Below are 25,264 nucleotides of genomic sequence, written 5' to 3' on the forward strand. Positions count from 1 at the left end.
AGTGGTGATTCAGTGTTTGATTAATGAATAGTTTTGAAATGAGATGCCTAATCCTGTTGTCCCCTCTGTACATGACCCAATGTTCCCACTATTTACTTGCTACTAACTTGAAAGTTATTTGTAAACCATGAGTAACAGACTGAGAGTGAGATAGAGCAGAAGCAGTGGTGGCTCCTGAACATTCTTTCTTTCCCAGGCATCACTGGGACTGGAAAAAATGATGCACGTGGAGACCTTTTAATTTCCATGTCTGTCTATTATTTTCTATCCATTTGGAGACCTGTCCTCAGCACACAACGTAGACTCAGCTAAAGACTAGTGGATATTTGGCTTGCGTTACTCTCTGGGTAGAGTCCATAGATCGGATGCATTTTCATTAGGTAGGGCCGATCGCGTGAAGGGAGACAGGGGTTAATTATGCAAAATTGTTTGCAAATGAAGATTTGATATAATTTGGTGGAGCTGAGCAGCCTGAATTCTGCTCTCAAAGTTCCCAATATGAAAGCAGCTTACAGTAGTAAAGAGCCACAATGTCAAGATGCAGGCATTCCTGTATCATTGTTTCCAGTGAATTTGCTTCATACTTAGCGACAGCAAATTTCTTGGTAATTTACTGCTGACCTTGCATTTGACTGTGATAAGAACCAGATAAACAGAAGCAGTATTTATTTAAGGAACAGTCATGCAAATTTTTGTTTTTTTCTAATTGGATCCTGTGTAAGTCAAGTAAAGCCAAAAAGGGAACAAATGATTAAAGGATCTAAGTGGGGTTGCCCTGTCTTTTAACTACTAGGCGAGTGAAAGGAGATGGAATTTTAGTCCACAGGAAACCTGCAGACTTCTGCTGAGAGATAAAAGCAGTGCCTCTGACATCTAAGTCAATGGAAGGTTATTTAAGCATTTTTGTTTTGCTAGTGCTAATAGAATCTTTGAGCAACAAAAAGGAACACTCCACAAATCTTCATAATAATTGACTTATATACTAGCATTCCAGAAGTCCCAGAAATGGTGGATTGCATTTCTACAGACCTTTATACTGATTGACCTTCAAGTCTAATTCTTCAGGGTAATTTTCAATACCTGAGACAGTTCTATAAAATATTGTTTTGTACAAATGCAAGAAGTAAAATAGGAACATAGTCTATCGACCAATTCGCTTTTTAAGCCTCTTGCCATTCAATAAGATCACAAATAGCCAAGATTTAAACATTTGTTCTGACCACAACTAACGAAGCTTGGATTTATTGCCTGCTTCTCATTGGCACTGCCTCTCTCAGCTGTTTTAGAAGACAATGCACATTACTGGGCCTGACGTTAATAAAACCTAGACTAGACAATGCAAGGTTACTTCTCCAAAGAGCATTACTTTACAACAGTCCAGAACTTTAATGCTACCCATTATTAAAGTAGATTTTTTTAAATTCTAGCTTCATTTAATTATGCGTTTGATTAATAGGACTTGGGGTAGTGTCTTCATATGCAAAGTCCAGTTCTGGATTAGTCTATCAACTTAATCTTTATGCTGTGATTTCACATACTGCTATCCTAAATCCACATCATCATATTGCTAAATATTCACATTCTCAGACATATCTAACACCATCAGCTTAATAGGCATCACTTCCTTTTGCCAAAGAGATTTCCAATTTTCTGCACGTAGAATATTTCCTACTCCATTCCTGAAAAAGTTGCCACCCAATTCATCAAGAAATAATTGTAGCTTCTCTTGCTCCAACCAGTTTGTGGTACATCTTTTAAAGTTTAAGCACATCTCTGTTTTCCTCTCCCTTTTGATCCTCTCTTCTACCTTTGTTCCATCCTCGCCCTCTTCTTGTAATCTGCCCAGCTGTGTGATTTGCAGTGGCAGGAACTGGCTGTGGGAAGGACATATACAGTTTCACTTCAAGCAGAGAAGATTGTGACTGTCTGGCTTCCTCGTGCTAAATTGGAATTGACCCATGAGGAAAGCTTTCCTGGGAAAGCTCAATTTCCAGCTCACAGTGATTATAGTCCAAACGCATGAGACCAGACTACTCAGACCAAAAGAACAGGGGCTAGCTAGAGATTGACATCAGTGTGCTCCAGACTTACGTGGATGCCCATGAGAGCAGAAATGTCCGAATGCTCCATATTTGGTGTGTGGTTGGTCTCATGGTCACGATGCTACTCACTTTCTTTGATGAACTGAAACCGGCGGTTAGATACACTTTGTTTCCGGCCTCTCCACTTCTCTCCAACTGTGACTGTAAAAATGTAATGGAAGGTAAATAGAATGCATTTCTGAACTCTATTTATTTATTTATTTTCATTATTTTCTAACTTTAATGTGTTTAAGTAAGTGCATTGTTTTCAGTAGTCACAAATACTAAGTAAATATTAAACACCGTAAGTTTTCCAGTTTATTTGACCTCCCACATGCTCGCACATTCTGAGCTGAGATGATCAAAATCAGAATCAGGTTTATTATTACTGATGTACAGTGTGTTGTCTGCAGCAGCAGGACAGTGCAGACACAAAATTTATTGTAGGTTACAAAAATATGTAGTTGTAAAGGTAGTGTTTATGGGTCCATGGGCTGTTAGGAAATCTGGTGGCAGAGGGAGTAAGCTGTTCCTAAAACATTGAGTGAAGGTCTTCAGGCTCCTGTACCTTCTCTCCTACTATAGTTATGAGAAGAAGGCATATGCTGGTTGGTGAGGGTCCTTAGTGATTGATGCCGCCCCCACTGATGCACAGCCTCACGAAGAAGTCTTCAATGGTTGGGAGCTTTGTGCCTGTGATGGTGCTGGCTGTGTCTACAACCCTCTGGAGCCTGGGTCAATCCTGTGCACTGGAACATCCATACCAAACGGCGATGCAAACTCAGAACCCTCTCCACCATGTTGAACCTGACCAGGCGCTGAACTACAGAAGCTTTGAGAAAAGGATCTAGTGCTTTCCCGGCTTATCTGACAAATAAACTCTTCTCGGGTTTCCAGCTGGGTACACAAATCCGTTTTAACAGACGTTTTAATTGCAAACACCACCATCTTCATGAAAATGGCAGTGTTTCTCATCGAAATGTTGGTTAAAATCGGTACTGTACATGTACCCAGCTGGAAGTCCAAGAGGAGTTTATTTATACAGAGGTTTTTCATCCCCAGAAAGGGGATAGGGAATTTTTGAACTCTGTTTGGTTTCAGTGACTGATCAAGTTTGGGTGGAAGTCAATACAATGTGAAACTCCTTAGCCATATCGACTACTTTCTCAGGGGACAAAACACTGAAAAAGTATTGTGATCTCAATTACCTGCATCAGCACTATTTGCCGGCCTACATTGGTGCAAAAAAAGATTTGCAAAAAATTTGCACCACTGCATATTAAGTAATTATGATTTACAAAGTATGTATATCACAGGACAATGCAGTTAGTTTGGATATTTCAGCTGCTATAACTTGGGTTCAGTCCTGACCTCTGGAACTGTTTGTATGGAATTTGTATATTCTTCCCATTACTGAGTGGGTCCCCTCTGAGTGCTCTGGTTTGCCCCCACTTTCCACAGATAGATTGTTAATTGGTTATTGTAAGCTACCCCAAGAGTAAGTGACTGGCAGGAAAATCTGGAGGAATTTGATGGAGATGTGAGGGAACATAGGTAACAAGGATCCGATTATGATCTGGTCTAAGGACCAGCATCGATTCAATGGGCCAAATAAGCTCCAGTTTCAAAAGAGAACATTAGAACTATAATGAGGTGGCTGTCTTCTATGATCTGGGGCTTTACCTTGTGGTATTTTGCAGTCAAGATCTGGGCAGTGATGCAGTCCAGCTGATCTGATGAAGGGAATCGGAATGCAAATGTGAACAGGATTCCCGCAAATCCAGTGAAGGTATAATCTTGGCTTTGGTATTGGAATAACTACATTTTATCCTTCCAGTATCTACATAAATCTAGATTGTCGACACTTCCAGTTACAAAAGCTCAGCATTTTTAATGGCAGTAGAATCCTGGAGGTAGCGGTAAAGCTGCACAGCTGGCAGAGCCCCAAATGGGTAATTAATCTACATAAAGAATTTGTAATTGTATACTTGGAATGCTGGCTCGAAAGTCAGTCTGTTAGATTCAGAGAGGTCGGCAGAACCTGTTTATTAACATAGTCCTTTGTTCTTGGTGGGGTCATTGTGCAACAAGTAATTCAGTCACAATAACCTTACACTTTATCTCTGTATGGCTGGAAATGTAGGTGTGTAATATAAATAAAAATCCCTGAATTCTTGACGTACTCTCTTGTCTGTCTTTTCAGGAGGCTGTCTGCTAAATGACAAAGCAGGAGTAACAAATTGCATTGTCATTCAGCAAAATAGATACAGATATTTTTACTGATTTAACTTCCATTCTGATCTATTTTTCCCAGTAAAGAAATAATAAATAAGATATTTTTGACAGGTAAGAGATGAGAAGTAATAACCTGGTTTCTATTGAGACATAGTGAATGTTGGCTTTAAAAATAAAACATGTTTAGAGCAATGTAAACTCACAAGGACACAGAGATAGTGGCAGGAGAAGGGCATTTACCGTTTTAGTCCTGTCCTACTATTCAATATGATCATGGCAGACTCCACATCTCTGCCAGTTTCACACAGCTTTCAATTTCCCAATCTTCCAGAAGAATGATCTGCAGTCTCCAGAATTCCTTCAAGGCAGAGAATTGCAGAGATTCACCACCATGTGTGGGAAGTCTCTAAGGACACCAATCCTCTCATGGTAAAGTGGCCTTACAGTCTATCAGTCTGGGCAATAGGATGGGTAAGTTAGCAGATCTTACTAGGAGACTATTTGGAGAAATAAATAAAAAATAAGTAAAATAATTATAGAAAAGGGTATGGAAAAATATAGTAATGAACTTTGAAAGGAAGCTGATTGTAAATGAAAGTAATAAATGCGAGTTAATTCAAACATCAGGAGGCAAAACAATTAAAAAATTGAGAGACCATCAATAAGGAGATGTTGTAAGCACACAGCAGAAAAATGAGAATGGAAATATGTCAATAGGAGGGTTCCAGGGAAGACTGAAATTATATACAAGATGATAAAGCAGAGGAGGCATATGAGCTTAATATTTGGCTCATATTTGATCTCTCTCTCACTCTCCCTCTCTCTCTCTGTCTTGCTCTCTCTCCCCCCCCCTTGCTCTCTCTCTCTCTCGCTCGCTCTCTCACTCTCTATCTCTCTCTCTCTCTTGCTGTCTCTCACTCTCACTCTTTCTCTGTTTCTCTCTCTCTCTCTCTCTCTCCCTGGTGCCACTTTCTTTCTGGTTTCTCCTGTGTTCTGTTCAAGGCTCCCTGAAGTCCTCCTTCTTTCACCATGAAGTCTGCCTCATTCTCCAGAAGACATGCACAGATCCTCAGACTGGACAAGATGGAGAAGCTGTTCATAGCAGCAACCAAGGCAGAAACCAGAGGGGAAGGAACCTAATGGAACAAAGAAGAAAAAAAATGTCATAGTATTTGTTGTGTGCGGGAATCCTCTGGCTAAGAACATAATGGAACAAAGTTTATTGGTTACTTTCAAAGGGTAATTGGAAAAGTATTCATGTAGATATCTTTTATAGGGCTGTGGGGACAGAACCTGGGAGCTAGACAAGTTGGAAAACTCTGCTAAATAGTCAGGATGAGTAAGATTGGCTCAAACGTCTCCACCCTGCTGCATTGCTCCATGGATCCAAATAGAAGTGATATTTCCTTATACTTTGAGCAAGTGGGTTGCTTTAGAACGCTAATGAAAATGTTGAAAAGAAAATCAGGACATCAAATTGTGCCACAATATTAAGAAATATTGTTAAGTATGGAAGATGACAAACAATGCAAAATTACAAAATAACAAACTCCACAAACCATATCAGTTGGATATTCTGTTACAATTTACTAATGTTATTGATGAATTTTTATATATGTTTGGCCAGAGGGAAAACTAGCCTTCACTATTCTATAGCGCAACAGGATAATTCTACCCCTTTGAGAGAGCAAACAAACTTTGAGAGAGTAAATATCGGAAGTTGAAAAGCTTCAACTGATGTTGCCTATACTCTCAGCATGAAAGACATACCTCTGAGAGTGAACTCTTATGAGAGAATAAAATGCACAAACTCACGAAAGGAGAAGTGGTGCGACTGACAATGCACCCACTGAGTGCTAAAGAGTGTGCAGTTCTCTACAGTTCTGACTCTGCATGTGATCTTAATATAGAAGATGGTACTTTCAATAGCAAATACATTCTCGGATTACAAGACGGTACCTCTGAGAGTACACACACTCTCAGAACCAATGGCAGCGCTGCTGACAGTACACAGACTCAATCCAAAATTAGCACATCCGCTCAGTGGCCACTTTATTCAGTACTTCCCGCACCTAATGAAGTGGCCACTGAACGTATGCTTGTGATCTTCTGCTGCTGCTGCCCGTCCACCTCTTGACCACATCTGCATGTTTTTATGCACTGAGTTGCTGCCACATGATTGGCTGGATTGATAATTGCATTAATGAGCAGGTGGACAGGTATACCTAATCAAGTTGTTGCTGAATGTTCAATGTGCACGCTCCCGAGATGAAATATGGTGCCACTGACAGTGGACCTGATTTCATTATGGAAGATGATGACACAGGCAGTGTTATACAAGCTGGTGGGAAACTGACCTTGGAAATTAAGTTATCTCAGCAGTTTACAAGTGTTTTTCAATTGCAAGTGTAACATTGCTGTTATATTTCTTTGCATTTTTTGTATTTTAACTGCATTGAATAACACCATTAATTTATCTAAAAGTCCTCATGGATGGTTGGTTTTAGAGGATGTGGAATTGCCATGATTTCTCGTTTCTTCCCCTTTTCTTTCTGACAACAAATCAGACGATCAATTTATCAACTGCACAAATCTACAACTGAAACACAGATGTCGCAATTATCCCTTTTATAGTTGAGGGGTTAAAGTGACTGCTATTGGAGATTGTTTTGAGTTGGACCGACTATAGCTTCACTATTGGCCAAAAGACACTGTTGGTCAAAAATTTGTTGCTGCTTCTATGAAAGTGATAGTCTATTGTGCATACAACCACAAGCATATATTAAATCAAATCAGCAGCTGTTATAATATTCTTAGGATTGTGGTAAAAAAAAGCTAAAACATTAAGTTCTAGCACTTGTTTGTGGAATATTAGTTTAGCATATGTTACCCTCAGCATTATTTTTATCTTTTCCTTGACAGACGCAGTTATGTTGGAAGGAACTAAAATCGATCATCTACCAGGAATTTGGCTTTGCTGGAAATGTCGCTTTCAGGGTAGTTACAATATTCATTCTTTTGCTATGTGAAGAATGTTTCCTTTTTCTACGTGATTCCAGGAGTATAGTATATTCTTTCCAGAAAATACCCTGTTCTGCTTCAAAAGAATTTTCACGGGTATTTTTTCCTTCACCAAAATCGGAAGACTGGTCATGTGAATGCATTGTAGTTGGAAACTGAGGTGCACTAGGTCTGTCTGGATTCTGAGTCTGAATCAAATTACATCAGAATGAATAAAAGGCTGACAATTCCAATGAATGGAGCTTAATACAATTTCAAGTTTCCCAGTGTGATGGATTTTAATGTGAAGTATTTCTCCATTCTTGGTTTATAACATTCACATTAGAAAATTCAAAAGTTGATTTCAAGATAACATCTATTAAAGCCAATAATAGAATCTATTTCCAAATCAAGTATTTGCTAGCTTTGCTCATTCGGTTCTTTTACAATTGCATACTGCAGATATTGATCATAACAATAACTTTATCCTAAAATCAACCCTTAATAAACCAAAATGTTGTGCTTTATATTTGGCAGCCAGGAAAACAACTGAAGGTCTATTAACTCTAAATAGGAGCAGGAGTATGGTACTCTGAACTTCAGGTCTGCTCTACCATTCAATTTGATCATGACTGATCCATGCTGCCTTCAGTTCCTCTTTAATGGCCAGTTCCCTTTTTTCCCCAATTATTTGATCTTTCAAATATTTGTCTATCTCTATCTTAAGTGTATCTAAAGCTCTGGCCTCCACCATTCTTATTTACTGAGATTCACAGGGATTCACTACACTCTGAGAGAAAAGAAATCTAATTTTAAAAAAATGACTGGCCCCTTATTTCATAGTAATATCCCCCTGCTTATAACTCCTCCACTAGTGAAAACATCTCATCATCTATTCCATCAAATCCTCTTAGGAACTTATATATTTGAGTAAGATCATTTCTCATTCTTTGAGACTCCAGGAAAACAGACCGAAACTGCCTAGCTACTCTAGATAGAACAACCCTCTCAACCCAGGGATTAGCTTGGTGAATCTCATTTGGAATATCTCCAGTTCTACTATATGCTTTTTCAGGCAAAGGGATCAAAACAGTATTTCAGGTGTGATGTCACCAATGCCCTATACAACTGTAACAAACCCTCTCTGTCCTCATACTACCACTCCTTCACAATGAAAGACCCCATGTTATTTGGCTCTTAACTACTCTTTGGACCTGCCCGTTAACTCTGTGATTCATGCATAAAAATTCCCATTTTGGGAAATTCCCTCTGAATTTAACTCATTTGTACACTCTCTACATTTAGATAATAATCTCCTACTGATGTCTATGACTTTATACTTCTCCACATTAAGCTCCATTTGACAAAGTTTTGCCCAGTCATTTGATCTACCTGCATCCTATTACAGAACCACATCCTCATCACAGATATGTATTTTGCCTATTTCTGTATTTGTGGCAAAATTGGAAACATTATAAATAGTAATCATTTGAGAGTCTAATTGATCCATAGTGCACTCCACTAGTAACAGCATGAAAATGATCCATTTACGCCAATTCTGTTCTCTATATGACTCAATTCAAAGAAGGGAGAGTTAAAAGAAAATTAGAGAAATTCAATAAAACCAATCAAAGTTCAAAGTACTTGTATTACCATATCATACTAACTCTATCAAGTACATTTAGTACAGTATGTGAACGTTATACAACCTTGAGACTACCAGGCAACCACAAAATAACTCATATAAAAACAGACCATCGAACACCTGTTGTGCAGAAAGAAAATAATCACATTATGCAAGCAGTAACTGCAAGCAAATAGCTTTGTGAACTGAAATTCGCAAGGAGAGTCCCATGTTCTGTGCAGCGATCTAAACTGGCCTGTCCCTCGCCTCGGGCCTTGACACACTGACCTTTTCAACCTTCACAAATGTATAATGATTGTGGTTACAAGAACGGGTCAGAGGCTACAGTAGGTATCCTGCCGTGAACAGCTCTCGTTTGCCACCACACACCTTTCTGCATTTTATAAGGAATACATGAGGAGACTTACAGTATGAATTCCTGGATGAGTGCAGCTTTAGAAACACTCTCAACACCATCAAAGATAAATCTGAGCCCATTTTTATAGCCATTGAATCTCCTGACACCGTTGTTCTGTGGCAGTAGTATGTGCTATATTCAAAATGCACTGTGCTTACTTACTTTGGCTACTCTGACGACATCTCCTAAATCCCAAACTCCACCATCAAGAAGGACAATGATGGCAAGTGCATGGGAATGCTACTTTCTCTGGGTTCCTCTCCAAACTACATACTATCATAATCTGGAAATAGATGTCTAGCTCTTTTTCATGTTGAACACACAACTCATCAGTACTGTGGGAGCACCTTCACCAAAAGAACTGCAGCTGTTGAAGAAGGTGACTCACCATCACTGACAATTAGAGATGAAAAATTAATGTTGCCCTTGCCAGTGATCCACAGATTCCAAAAAAAAACATATTCAAGGACAATATACTTGTTAGGACAGATTTGAATAAATTTTACATCACATGTCAATTTTTGCTTATAATTTCAAATGCAGCACTGATAACTTAAGTGGAAATCTCTTGTGTTAATGAGTTCAGACCAGAGCCTTATTTTAAGTCTGCCAATTGGATTAATTCATCCTTTGAGTATTTTGCTAGGATTTTGATGGCTTTGTGAAAACAATATGTTCTCTAGGCTAAACACTAATAAATCTGCCTTCCTCTGTCTCTTTAGGTCCATTCTGAACATTTTATAAAAATACTTTGTAGATAACATAGAAAAGTGAAGTAGATGAAAGTTTCTTCGAGTGCTTGAAGGAACATTTGGCTATTGAATTCACTGAAGTTGAATTGGATGCTGAGTATTCTGTTTGTACAACAAGGATCAAACTTTGCCATCAGTCTAAATGAGTAGCCTCCCATATATTAATACAGGGCAGCACATAATCAAAATTATACCCTCATGGTTGGAAATTAGAATGGTGTCTGCAGAGTAAAGCACATCAGTCAAAGTTACTTGTTGAGTGGGTCTGACTCATTAAAAAATTGTGAAGATAAAACTCTATAATAAAAGTCTTGCACCATTTTCAAAGTCAGTCTGTTTTCACAAACAATTATTTTGGAAATAAGGACATCAGGGAATCGTTTTCTATTACTGAATCATCAAACCAGTGAAGGTATATGAAGTTTCTCTTCATCAGTGTCCCTAAAGTAAATGTCTAATGTATCCATTAAACACTTTAATGCATCTTCTCACTGTCTAGACTGGTGGCACCTGATCAATGGGAGGTTGAGACCATTGTCAGGAGAGCACAACAGCAGGAGGCAGACCCAGGGTGCAACCCATGTGGTTGTCATTGCAGTCTCTCCGTTTAGGTGCGTTACAGTGGGGACAAGCATCATGTTTCACAGGACAGCTAGGGACTGCTTGAACAGCAGAGTTCATCAAGAGGCAGCTCTGGAGGTTCAATTATGGTTGGGGATGTTCAATTATATGTGACAATTATATGTCACATCTATGTTGAGAACAAGAAATTGAGATCATGTCCATCCAAACTGGTACACCCAGTGCCCATATCTTCCTGTTCCTTGTCCCTATATCTCCCTGGACTTGATTATTGGTCTGCCACCATTGCAAGGAAACACTATGATTATGGTGGTGGACTGGTTCTCCAAGGGCCTCCAATTTGTACCCCTATCAAGTTTCCCTCAGCTCCAGAGATGGCCAAACTTTAGCTGCAACATATATTTAGAGAGCACAGCTTTCCCCAAGACATTGCTTCTGATTGAGACTCTCAGATTACCTCTTGCTTCTGGAAAGCCTTCTGTTGGCTCATTGGAGCTATGGTCAGACTCACAATGGATTTCACCCCCAGTCCAATGGGCAGATAGAGAAGACTAACTAGAAACTGGACAAGTCCCTGAGGGGGTCTTGCATTGGGAAACCCATCCTCTTGGAGTGATACCTGCTCTGGGCAAAGTTTGTTCATTACACTGCACTACTCTTCTAAGGGTATACCTCCCTTTGAGTGTCAGTTTGGTTATTCATCCCCTCTGTTTCCAAAGCAGATGTCTGAGGTGGGAATCCCATCTGCTGAACAACTGGCCCATCGTTGCTGCCATAAGTAGAAGAAAGCTTGGGCAGCCTTGCTGTAGGCCTCTCAGCAGCAACAGCAGCATGGCAACCATCGACAGCAGCTGAGGCCTTCGTTCCGTCCTGGTCAAAGTGTCTGCTTCTCACAAAGAATCTCTTGGAAAAAGGCCCCATGCTACATCAGGTTGTTCAAGGTTCTTTGTCGGATCAACACAGTCACTTATTGTCTCCAGTTACCTCATGCAATGCACATCACTCCATCTTCTATGTCTCCCATCTAAAACCCCTTCAGCGCAGTCCACCGGCACCAATCCCGTGACCTCCCTCGGCCCATTGCATTGGTGATGTTCAGTGGTCATATACCATCTGTCAGCTTCTGTATTCCTGTCTGGTTCATGGCTGGCTCCAGGATTTAGTGGATTGGGAGGGTTACAGCCCAGAGGAAAGGTTGTGGTTTCTCTCCCATGACTTCCTGGATTTCGACCTGATCAGACACTTCCAGTGTCATCACCCAGATTGCCCTGGGCTGTCAGGTGCTAGGTCTAGTGAGGTGGTTCCTGTCATACTTTGGTTTGATCACTAGAAGGTTCAGGAGTCCTCCAAGATCCAATGCTCCTCTTCCCCTGATTATTTCCACCTGTATCTTGTTTTAAATCCCAGTGCACCTGTGCCTTGTTTGTTTCTCTAGTGAGTGTCTTCGCTCACTCAGTCTTGAATTTCTTCAGTCTGTGTGTGGTGATTCTTGAGGTCCCCACAAACTAATCCTGAAGTACAGATCTTTCTTTCAACTTCATCCTCATCTCTGGTCTCCTCTGCACTTGAGTCCTGGTCTATGGTTTACATCTCTCCTGCTCGGCCACGGTTTAAAGATACTGAATTTCGCCATAACAACCCTGGTTCAACCCAGCCTGGTAACCACCCTTTGTTACACTCTTTAATCAGGAAAGTCAAGCACTAGCATACATTGCATCTCAAGGAATTAGCAGGGCCTTTTTGAGGGGTGTATGTTTGCTTTTTAACATCTGAAGCATCTGTAATTTACTATTGACATCTCAAATGCCCTTTGGATGACATTGCACATAGATGAATAGGGATGTCCACATGATAGTTCATAGGTCACATAACTAGAATATCCTAGGTAACAGACTTCTGCATTTTTTTTATTTTATTAAATCATTGTGTTTACATTCCATGATGCTGGAGGTTTGGATAAGATTAAAGTTATTAGGTCTCCACAGAACATGCAGAAAAATGTAATATTTTAAATTTGTTTGTCCAGCAATGTGAGATATTTATGGAAAAATTGAGAAAATATATATTTTAGATTGAGCTCAGGAGTCATTATAACATGCACTTAAAGACCACAAGGACAAAGATACACTTCAGCTGCACTTCACAGACACAGCATGTGTGTGATTGCATTGAAGGAGTCGTGGATAACGGTTGCAAGATGGCCATGTAAGGTATGTAGCAGCTTGATTCTTGGTAGAACAGAAGCTCAACCAGGCTTCTGGCTCCTTGAGAAATTTGGATTATGTTTCTGTCATCATCGATGATGCAAATAGCAGAAGAATAAATGAATACTTTTCTTTGTTAAGGATCTGTTTTCCATTGTGAGACTGAATAATCCCATAAATTGAAGAGAATCACTGGTTACAATAGACTTTCATAAAGGCCAAGCAGAAGGGCCTGTGGTATTTAAGAATTCTTTAATGCCTGACACTACTGCATAACTTTGATGTTGTCCTCAACATTATTCTTAATCTTAGCTAATAAATAAGAGCATTAGACTAGAACATAAAGAATAAGAGCAGGAGAAGAAATGTTATTGTACTTATAAGTTAAATGGCAAAACAATGCTTCGTTAATTCAGATCAATCAATCCATGATTTATAAGCTCAGATACCAACAGTATAAAAAGAGAAGAAATATTTACATATTCAAGTCTTGAGCAATGTCAAAAACTATGTGCTTATCTATTGCCTTTTACAACTTCAGGGTGTCCCAAAGTGCTTTACAGCCAAAGTATTTTTGAAGTCGAAACACTGTTGTATGGTAGGAAAACGTTCATTCATTTGCCACATTGTTAATTTGCAGCCAAGATCCACAGAGGAGAGACTGGATGATTACAGAAGATGGAAAAACATTCCCTGTAGAGAAAGAGAGGCTCACTTCTCAGAGATCAACTGGCCAAACTATTGAGTTAAGATATTAGCCACTGTGGCTTAGAAGAATGTCTCATTTTTGAGGAGGACTGCTAACCTTTGAGTGGTGGGGGTAGGTAGATTGGGAAGAGGCTTGTATTAGAGGCTAGGAGTGCCATGCCAGTGCTAGACTGAGAACATGCCAGAATGAGGTTTCTCAATATACTCATAGAAGTACAAGGGCCAACTAAAATAAGTCATGTTATACTTTGCAATAGAAGTTAATTCCAATAATAATGAGAATAAATAAAATCGGAATTATATTGAGCTGGAGGATCTGCCAAATCACTGGTTAAAATGCCTTAATAACTCCTCATATTGTACAGTCAAGGAAACCTTTACTAACATTAGCACCATTTTCCTGATTTTAACAGTGCCTTTGGGCAATGTGAGGGATAAGGAAGGTCAAAAATAATGACTTGCTGCTGCAAGTGTGCTTGTAACCATTTTCATTGCTGATCTCGGGGCTAGTCTCAATAGGCAGACCCCTCAATAATACTTAAGAATTAAAGTTTGGATCTGTCATGATTTTAACCCTAGTTGTTTTAGTTGGCACAATGTGAAGGAAGTAGCAGTTTCCATTTAAATTTCAGGCATTCTCTTTGTCATATTCACACTAAACCCTATCAAAACTTGACCAGGCCACAGGCAGCCTGCTGTTACTGCCTTTGGTTCTAAGCTAACATCAAGCCCCTTCACGATTCACTGCTTCCTTTTCTTCTTCTCCTCAAGCCCTCAGACACATCATTCCCATAAGTTTTGGGAAAGAGTCCACGTTTAGATATAATGCTAATGGCTCTGGAATGAAAAAGGAAACAATATTCAGACTGGTAGAATTGCGGTCACCCTTCACTCCCACCCCAAATCATCACCACTCCCTTTCCCCTTCATCTCATTCATCTCATCACTCTTATGAAACAAGTTAAAATGGGACCAGTCACAAAGAAATAGTAATTTACCATGCAAAGGACATTTTAATATTAATAAATCCATTTCGGATTTCTTTGATACTTCAGTCAAAGCATGTCACAAATGTTTCATCGTACACATTCTCTGAATGAATGATAACAAGATGTGAAGTATCTAACAAGTGGTACAACACAGCCTCCATCAATTTCCTCTTGCGAGTAAGTGACAGACTTGGAAAGCCATGTTGAAAATTATTCTCCTGCCACTTCTAGCTCAGCTTGTGCTTGTGAAAACAAGAAATCCTGATGTTCCAATGTGCACAGTTTTTATTCTGGGACCCAGCAAGCCTCCTGTGCAAATTAAGGTCAAGAAAGTACCTGTGATAGCATTGAGCAGCATTTCACATTCCTGAGCGGTTCAGCAATGCCTTGACAGACGGTATTTTGTTTAACTGTTGTGCTATCAGTCTATGCACAATGCAGCCTCTGTCCAGGGGGTTTGAAATGAAAAGCTATCTGGTCAGCACATGTCGATGTGCAGACAGGCTGCAATTTGTGCAGTATGCCTACACATATAAAATATTTCATAAATTATAAATAAGTATTTTATTAATTGGCTTTAAGGATTAGAGAGAGAAGAATGCGACCTCTATGTTCCAATGACAAAACTTTCAGCAAAAATATTTAGAGCAACAGTTTAGGTTAATGTGAACATTTTCAATGAAAAACTTGACATTCCTGGGGGGACTCCTGCAAAGATTTTTTAAACATGTCAAAAGTTAATAACATGTACATGGTATTGCAGGGAGGTGAAGACACTTGATTTGGCCTTTTAGTTTCATGAATTTCCAATTGGTTCTCATTGAGTTTGGATGGGGATTAGCCTGTCATTGCTGGGATATAATGATGCTGAACATTCCTAGCAGTTTTCCAATTGGAATGCTGTTAGACAGCCCAAATCTTTATAAATCCAGCCGAAGTTGCCGTCTATTGCAAGTCAGGCCAGTTCGAAAAACTGTGTGGGGTTAAGGGTGAAACAGAGGTGTCTATAATAAGCCAGGCCCCCTCATGCAGTGAATATGGGGAAAGTATTGAGTATTGCTCAGAGAATGCAGGGTGCACAAGGAGCCAAGGAGTTGACATGATCTCCAGTGTTCACAGTGTAGCTGGCTGTCCACCCTTTCTAAACGAATGATCATGATTTTGTTACATTGAAAGATGCCATGAAATTCATCACTGTTCAGTGCTGCTAAATACATTGTATCGTCACTTTGAGTGTTATATATTGCTTCAGCATCCATTCCACCAGCAGAGGGGATTTCAGTGGAAGGGTACACACCTTGATTAAATAATGCAGCATATTTAATATTACCAATCACGGATGAGTTTCTAGATTATTTATTAGCCATGCATCCCTTCAAACCGACATGGAAGTTGTTCTTTTAGTTGGCTTCAAACCATCCAGTTTTGCAAGATCTTTGTGATGCATGATATGCAAGGCTAATATTTAACTGCTACTGTTAGCTACTGTTCTGCTCTGTCAAAAGAAATCCTACTTTTCCTGATTTCATTTTCCTTCCTTGGAAATTGAAGACAACCCTCTGTCTTTTTTGTGGACTGACTTGGTTGCAAGATGTAGAGGAGCGGCTGTGGGATTGTTTCACGTCAGTGGACTGGGCTGTTTACAAGGACTCATCTGTGGATCTGAAAGAATACACCATGGTATTCATGGATTTATCAAAACAACGGTAGAGGAGTGTGTCCTCACAAAATCATTCAGAGTCTTCCCCAACCAGAATCCAGAGATGAGCCATGAGACCCACAATCTGCTGAGGACTGGATCATAGGCATTCAAGTCTGGTGACCAAGAAAGATATGAGAGATCCAGCTGCGATCTCTGGAAAGCCATCTCATGAGCAAAGTGGCACTTCTAGACCAAACCTGAATCAATGAAGGATGTTCAACAGTTGTGGCAGGGCTTGAATGCTATCACCTCCTATAAAGTTAAATCAAGCAACAGCAGGGCTTCATTTCCAGGTAAGCTCAATGCCTTCTATACTGGCTTTGACTTTCAAAACATGGAGGAAACTTCATGTACTCCCAGAGCCCTTGATGGTCCTGTGATTTCAGTCTCCGAGGCCAATGTCCGAACACCCTTCTGAAGGGTGAACCCATGAAAATCATCTGGCTCAGACGTGCTACCTGGCTAAGTACTGAAGAGCTGTCTCTGATCTACTGGCTGGAGTGGTCAATGAGATCTTTAGCCTCTCACTTCTGAGCCTGCAGTCTGAGGTACCGACCTGCATCAAGAGGACTTCACTTATACGGTGCCCAAGAAGAATGTGGTAACCTGCTTTAACGACTACCATCCATTAGCGCTTATTGAAGTGTCTTGTGAGGCTGGTGATGAAACATATCAACTCCTGTCTGAGAATCATCTTGGATCCACTCTAATTTGCTTACTGGAGCAACAAATGCCATCTCATTGTGTCTTTACTCAACCCTGGAATATCGGGACAGCAAAGCTGTATACATCAGGATACTCTTTATTGACTACAGCTCGGCATTCAATACCATCATCCCCTCAACACTAATCAATAAGCTCCAAGATCTTGCTCTTAATACCTCCCTGTGCAATTGGATCCTCAATTTTTTCTCTTGCAAACCCCAGTCAGTTGGGACTGGCAATAACATCTCCACCACAATCTCCAACAGCACAAGGCTGTGTGTTTAGCTCTACTTGCTCTTCTCACTTTACACTTATAGCTCTGAGGCTAAGCACAGCTCCAATGCCATGTTTAAGTTTGCTGATGACACCACTGTTGCAGGTTGATTCAAAGATGGTAATAAATCAGGATATAGGAGGGAAATTGAAAAGCTTGCTGAATGGTGCCATAACAACAAGCTCTTATTCAATGTCAGCGATAACAAGGAGCTGATTATTGACTTTGGAAGAAGGAAACTAGAGGTCTGTGAGACATTCCTCATTGGAGGATCATGGTGGACAGGAACAACAACCTTAAATTCCGTAGTGTTATTATTTCAGAGGAGCTCTGCTGAGCCCAGCAATTACAAAGCATGGCAGGGCCTCTACTTCCTTAGGAGTTTGTAGAAGGTTTGGCATGGCATCTAAGACTTTGCCAACTTCTATGGATGTGAGGTGCAGAGAGTATTGACTGGTTACATCACAGCCTGATGTGGAACCAACAATGCCCTTAAATGGAACAGCCTAAAAATGTAATGGATACAACCCAGTCCATCATGGATAAAGCCTTCCCCACCATTGAGCATATCTACATGAAGTGTTGTTGCAGCAAAGCAGTATACATGATCAGGGACCCTCACCACCCAGGCTATGCTCTCTTTTCACTGCTGCCCTAGGAAGAGAGTACAGGAGCCTCCGAACTCATCACCAGGTTCAGGAACAGTTATTACCCCTCCACCATCAGGCTCTTGACCAAAGGGGATAGCTTCACTCAACTTCATTTACCCCATCATTGAAATGTTTTCACAACCTATGGACTCATTCTCAGGGGCTCTTCATCTCATGTTTTCGATGTTTATTGTTTTTTTTGTTAGTATTATATATTTTTTTTGTACGTGCACAGTTTGTTGTCTTTGGCTCACTGGTTGGATGCCCAAGTTGGTGTGGTCCTTCATTGGTTCTATTATAGTGATGATTCTATTATGGATTTATTGAGTATGCCCACAAGAAAATGTACTTAGACGATAAATGTTCTTTGAACTTTGAAGGACAGAGCTAATCCTTTCCCTAGTCAGGCTGCCAATCAAACCATTTCCTCTCAATGCTGGTTACGTTCTTGGGAAACAGTTCTTACTTGTACAACATAGGTTGATATATCCCAGATAGCTGAAGTCATTATTGGAATCCCCAAATTGTAATCTAAATTTCCCACCTCCGATTTTAATTTTCACTTAATTCTTTTGAGAAATGAATTTATCAGCAACACCTTAAAGTTTTGTTTTAGATCATCATACGTGATACAGCGAGTAATCCTCAAAACACGACACAGGCACCATTACAGGGATGCTAATCTAGAGGTGAATCTACTTCTATCTGCAGCTATTAAAGTTATGTTTCACTCTGGTGACAAACAGTCAGAGGCTGTTCTGAAAAGATCTCGCACTGTGCAAGGTCATCCTTGAGACGTGGGGAGGCTAGATCAGTTTTCTGTGTTCACTTTATATTGCCAAGTTCCAAATAAACTGAACCCAAAGTCTGCTGAATTGATTTGTTCTTATCAAGTAAAGCCATGCTCTAATGCTCCATGGATGCCCCCTGATCTGCTGACTCCCTCCAGCATTTTGGGTGTGTTGCTCTAACCCAGACTGCAGTTAATATTGGCTCCTCGCTTTACACTGTATGATCTACTGCACTGGGAAATGAACACACTGTACATGGATAATAAAAACACAGTTAATGGTAAGGCTGCTTGCAGACTTAGAATATTTTCATGGTATATCTATTCTCACTCTATCGCCTTGCATTGATGAAAGATTTGTCCTGAGTAATGCTCTTCGATCTGGTTATATGTACTGTAGACCCCTTAGCCGAATTAACATCTAAATGCCAGACCATAGGAAATATTCAGCATCAGGCATAATTCTGATGCATGAATATTAATCTGATGTACTCCTTTCAGCCCATTTCTCAGAGTGTAGTAGATGTTTTCTCTGGACATAAAAGTTCCATTAATGTAATCATGAAACATCACATTATCTTGACGTAATATATTGTACCTTTGTTTAACATGTTGCTCTAGGGTTTTCCAAGAAGACTGTAAAGACTAATTGATGACAAATAAACCTAGATAAAGACCATTGCAGTTTAATTGTTGTTCACTGACGGATGTCTGTGAAGTAAAAGGTGGTGGCAAATAACAAGCTTGTAGTCCAAACCTTTATTTACATGGTTCTTTGAATTGACGTGTTATTGCTAAAACAAGTCCAAGGTTACACATATTTTGGATGATAAAATTGGACTTTGAAGTGTATTTTCCAGGTGTAGAATGGGCACAAAGAATATTGTTCTGATCCAAAGTACATCTGACAAAGAGGCTCTATTTTTTTAGGGAAGGTAATTGAGTCAGAAAGTTTTACTCCATAGAAACACAGAGCTACAGCCAACTGTGCCTATGCTGACAATCAAACCTAATTACTTGCTTCAACTCCATATGCTTCTGTGCTTTACTCATTCATGCACCTGCCCAGATGCCTCTTAAATGTTGTTATTGCTCCTGCCACCTCCTTGGTAGTTCATTCCATATACCAACTACTTTATGTGAAAAATTAATCCCTCAGATTCACTCCTCCCTCTCACCTTAAAGCAAGGGTTTTTTTATGCCATGGCCCTCTTTGGCAGACCGGTAAAGCCTATTGATCCCTTCACAGAATAACTTATTTTAATGGATATAACAAAACACATGGATGAAGGTAGAGCAGCGGATGTAGTGTATATGGATTTCAGTAAGGCATTTGATAAGGATCCCCATGCAAGGCTCCTTCAGAAAGAAAGGAGGCATAGGATCCAAGGAGACCCTGCTTTGTGGATCCAGTATTGGCTTGCCCACAGAAGGCAAAGAGTGGTTGTAGATGGTTCATATTCTGCATGGATGTTGGTGACCAGGGGTGTTCTGCAGGGATCTGTTCTGGGACCCCTCCTCTTTGAGATGTTTATAAATGACCTGTTGAAGAAGTAGAAGGGTGGGTTAGAAAGTCTGCTGATGACACATAGGTTGGAGGTGTTGTGGATAGTCTGGAGGGTTGTCAGAGGTTACACTGGGGCATCGATAGAATGCAGAACTGGGCTGAGAAGTGGCAGGTGGACTTCAACCCAGATAAGTGTGAAGTGGTTCATTTTGGTAGGTCAAATTTGAGGACAGAATATAATATTAATGGTAAGACTCTTGGCAGTGTGGAGGATCTGAGAGATCTTGGAATCCATGTCAATAGGACACTCAGAGCTGCTGCGCAGATTGACAGTGTTGTTAAGAAGGTGCATGGCGTGTTGGCATTCATCAACTGTGGGAACAAGGTCACAAGCTGTGAGGTAATGTTACAGCTATAAGGCCGTGATAAGATCCCACTTAGAGCACTGTGTTCAGTTCTGGTCACCTCACTACAGGAAGGATGTGGATATTATAGAGAGAGTGCAGCGGAGATTCACAAAGATTTTGCTTGGATTGGAGGGCGTACCTTATGAGAATAGGTTGAGTGAACTTGGCCTTTTCTCCTGGGAGCAACAGAGGATGAGATGTGACCTGATAGAGGTGTATAAGGTGATGAGAGGCATTGATCATGTGGAAAGCCAGAGGCTTTTTCCCAGGGCTGAAATGGGTAAAAGGAGGGGGCATAGTTTTAAGGTGCTTGGAAACAGGTACAGAGGGGATCTCAGGGATAAATTCTTCACACAGAGTGGTCCACTGGAATTCACTGCCGGTACCGGTGGTGGAGGCAGATACAATAGACTCTTAGACAGGTGCATGGAGCTTAGAAACATAGAGGGCTAAGGCGTAGGGCAATTGTAGGCAGTTTCTAGGGTAGGTTACATGGTTGGCACATGGTTGGGCCGAAGGGTCTATAGTATGCTGTAGATTTCTATGGTCTATGCTCTATGTTAAGGATATTAATGTTTCTACCTTCCTTGCAGATAATTTTTATTGTACTGGAGGACCACATGGGTGTCAGGATGTGATGGCAAATGATCCTAAGGGACCATTTGTATCAAATAATAATGGGGGGGGGGGGTGAGGGTGGAACCAGATCAGAAAGCATCTGAGAACCAAGACAAACAAAGGTAAAATTATTTATGTTTTGTCGATGATTGCTCACCTGTACAGGATGGTGAGAAGGGAGCCAAATGTAGGATATCTCTGAGGGCGAAAGAATACATTACAAAGGTGAAATCTCACATCAGGTATCCCAGAGGGAATAATAGTTTTTTTTGTGTCCATTTACTGAACAGCCCTTAGTGACATCCATGGTAAGTTTACAGCTCTGTGGGAACACACTCAAGTGAATGTGAGTTGGGGCAGTGATTCACTCGAAATACCTATTGAGATGGCTTGATTATTAACTGTACACAGGATAACATTGTTTTAAGGTGCTTGGAAGTAGGTACCGAGGCGATGTCAGGGCTACGTTTTTTGCACATGGAGTGGTGGGTGCGTGAAAAGCATTGTCGGCGGTGGTGGTGGAAGTGGATACAATAGGGTCTTTTAAGAGCCCCTTAAACAGATACATGGAGCTTAGACAATTAGAGGGCCGTGCACTAAGGAAATTCTAGGCAGTTTCTAGAGTAGGATACATGGTTGGCAAACACGGTGGGTGAAGAGCCTGTAATATGCTGTAAATTTCTATGTTCTAAATATATCAACTAAAATACATAGGATTACAAATTATATTGAAATACAGTCATCAAAATTTATGATATAGTAATATATGTGCTTTATTAACGCATTACAAATTATACATTAAAATATACGCAAGTTAAGATTAAATTTTATTTTCTAAAGGCTTATCAGTATGAAGTTGTTGCTCCGCTTGAAAAAGAACATAATATCAACAAGTGGGGGGGTCTTTGACAAAAGCAACACATGTGTCATGTTAGACGTCCAATCAATTTTGATTTTTTGCTTTAACGTTACAAGTCTTGAAAATCCTGACTCGCAAAGATATGTTGTTGCAAATGGAATTAAAGCTTCCATAACTGGCTTTTCCAGGTGAGGATAGGCTTCCCTCAAGGAACATCAGAATTATCCAAGGCTTTTAGAGTTAAGCTCCAATTGAAGAGTTTTGTGTCCTAAGATCAATGAGTTCATCTTTGGCTATATCAACATCTTTGATACAGAGTATATCAGAAAGAAAAGGACTGTAGATCCATGTTTCAACTTTAATATCATCAAGATGGAAATAACTTTCAAAAGAGTTCTGAAGTGTTCCCAGATGTTCACAGATGTCTCTCTTCAAAGAAGTTGACAGATCATTTTGTATCTCAACTCAATCTTATAAAGTCAAGTTTATTGTCATTTAACTATATACATGTATATAACATATAACGTATATAGAAATGAGACACCATTTCTCCCAACCTGGGTGTAAAGCACAGTAACACATATAACACACAATGACTTATGAAGGTAAGGATAAAATCTACAGATGAATTACACATAAATAACAAACTAGAGTGCACTAATATTAAATATTGTTTGGTACGGAAAAGAATATGACGCAGCGGCGAGTTCAGAGGCCTAATAGCCTGGGGGATGAAACTGTTTCTTATCCTGACCATTCTTCTCTTTATGCATAGTAGTCTCCTGCTTGATGGTAGAAAGTCAGAGGATGCACGCTGGATGGGTGGGATCCTTAATAATACCAAAGGCCCTGGCAACACAGCATCCTGATTAATGTCCCCAATGGAGATGCAAGTTGTCAGGTTGTTCTCAATGGTGCTCCTGTAAAACACAGTTAAGATGGGTGGAGGGGTGTGACGGGGGTCTCACTTGCCTCAATATTCTTAGGAAGTGGAGGCACTGCTGTGCCTTCTTGTTATATCTGCACTTGCACGGTTTGGTTACAAGCAACACACACAAAATGCTGCTGGAACACAGCAGGCCAGGCAGCATCTATAGGGAGAAGTGCTGTCGACATTTCGGGCCGAGACCCTCCAGCATCTGCAGATTTCCTCGTGTTTGCAGTTTGGTTAAAGTTTACAATTCCTGATGTTTATACTTTACAGTTACTATTCTATAGATTTGCTAAGTATGCCCACAGAAAAAAGATCTCAGGGTTGTATGTGGTGACATGTATGTTCTCTGATAATAAATTTTACTTTGAACTTTGAACTTTTTGAAGGGAGGTGATATTAAGGGACAAGGTGAGGTCATCCGTGATGTGAACTCCCAGGAACTTGGTGCACTTAACTCTCTATCTGGAGGAGCCATGTATTTGCAGAGGGGGATGGATCATCTGCACCTTCCTGAAGTCCACAATAATTTCATTTGTCTACTCCACGTTTGGGATTAGGTTGTTTTTCCCACACCAATTCACCAGAGACTCCATCTCCTTTCTATACTCCATCTCGTCATCATTCTTGAGAAGGCCAACTATAGTTGTGTCATCTGCAAACTTGACACAGTTTGTACTGGATCCTGTGACACAGTCGTGCATCAGCAGTGGGCTGAGCACACAGCCTTGGGGAGCGCCAGTGCTCAGCTATTGGGACAAGAGACATTCCTGCCCATATAGACTAACTGTAGCCTTACTGTTAAGAAGCATTTCCTCTAGTATTTGGAAGTTTGCTAAGATGTTGCCTCTACTATCTTCTTCCAGACCAGTAGTTTAGCCAAGAAAGCTTGTACTTTTTTAGTAGAATCTATAATGGTAAAATCAGGAGCTTGAATTGAAAGGTTTATTTCAATCATGTGGTTAAAAATACCCACAGGTAAGCCAACTCACAGATACAATCCTTTTCTCAGACTGTTCCAAGAGTGGACTTTCTTTTTCTTTTTCTTTCAGAAGAATTGAAACTTTTGTCCTTCGTTCAAACAAGCGCTTCAGGACTTGTCCTCTTGTGTGGTAGAGAAGCACTTCATGTTCTGCACCCAATTCTCGATGAAGTCCTTTATTCAGAGATCTGCTTCGAATAAAGTAATTAACTTTTATGGCTGTTGGCAAAACTTCAATCAGCATTGATGTCAAAAGGCTGCTAGCCTTACAGAGAGCTAAGGACTCTCATTTGAACTGTCCAGTTCTGCAAAACTATAACAAGCAATAAAAATAAGTTCATGGACCCCTGCCTTAAATCTATAGTCTCTAGTTTTAGACACCCCTATCATGAAAGACTGGTTGTGAGGTAAAGGAGATAAAGGATCCCTCTATTTCTGCTTGTATTTGTGTTCCATTTTACGATGTCTCAGCCAGGTGGAAAGTCAGCAGAAAGGGCTACAGTTGAGGGTCACGAAGGAGATCCTGGGGATGGTGGAAAACAGTGTCACGTATAGGAATAGTGGACTGACAATAGGAGGCTAGAAACATCATACAAGGATCTTTGGGTTGTTGATGAAGATTGAGGACACCTCTTTACCCTCAACGTTGCAATACAGTATGGGGAGACCACAGGTTTGCATTGACTCGGTCACTGTAGCCATTTCTCAGCTAATCCTGGTCCCTACTATAACAACTTTAAGTTTTTTCAACAGTCTGCGATCTCTTTACAAATTTGTTCCCCTAAATCCCTAGGCTATTGGGTGATCTGTTATAAAGCCCCATTAACGTGGTCATACCTATCTTTTTTCTCAGTTCTATCCATAATGCCTCACCAGACGAGTTCTCCAGTCTGTCCTGGCGGAACACTGCCATGACATTTTCCCTGACTAGTAACGCCACCCTGCATCCTTTAACCCCTCACATTCCATCACATCTAAAACAACAGAATCCCAGAATTCCAGTCCTGCCCTTCACTATAGCTACAATTCCAGGTTTTGATCCAGGCCCTGAGCTCATCTGCCTTTCATACAATACTTCTTGCATTGAAATATACGCAGGTCAGGACACTAGTTGCACCATGCTCAACCAATTGATTCCTGACTTTGTCTGAAGTCTTACTAACATCTGTTTCCACAACTTTTCCACCAATTGTTCTGCCACTCTGGTTCCCATCCCCCTGCAACTCTAGTTTAAACCCCACCGTGC

General features: G+C 40.4%; 1 long non-coding RNA gene across 1 annotated transcript in view; it reads right to left on the bottom strand.

Annotated features, from left to right (window-relative positions):
- The window catches only part of LOC132384417 (uncharacterized), a 395,996-nt gene that overhangs the window by 38,244 nt on the left and 332,488 nt on the right, over nucleotides 1-25,264 (bottom strand). Inside the window, exon 6 of the long non-coding RNA XR_009508885.1 lies at nucleotides 2,092-2,243. This is a non-coding gene — a long non-coding RNA (uncharacterized LOC132384417). The remainder of the gene's footprint in view (nucleotides 1-2,091; nucleotides 2,244-25,264) is intronic.

Source organism: Hypanus sabinus, chromosome 2, assembly GCF_030144855.1.
Source record: "Hypanus sabinus isolate sHypSab1 chromosome 2, sHypSab1.hap1, whole genome shotgun sequence".
NCBI lineage: Eukaryota > Metazoa > Chordata > Chondrichthyes > Myliobatiformes > Dasyatidae > Hypanus > Hypanus sabinus.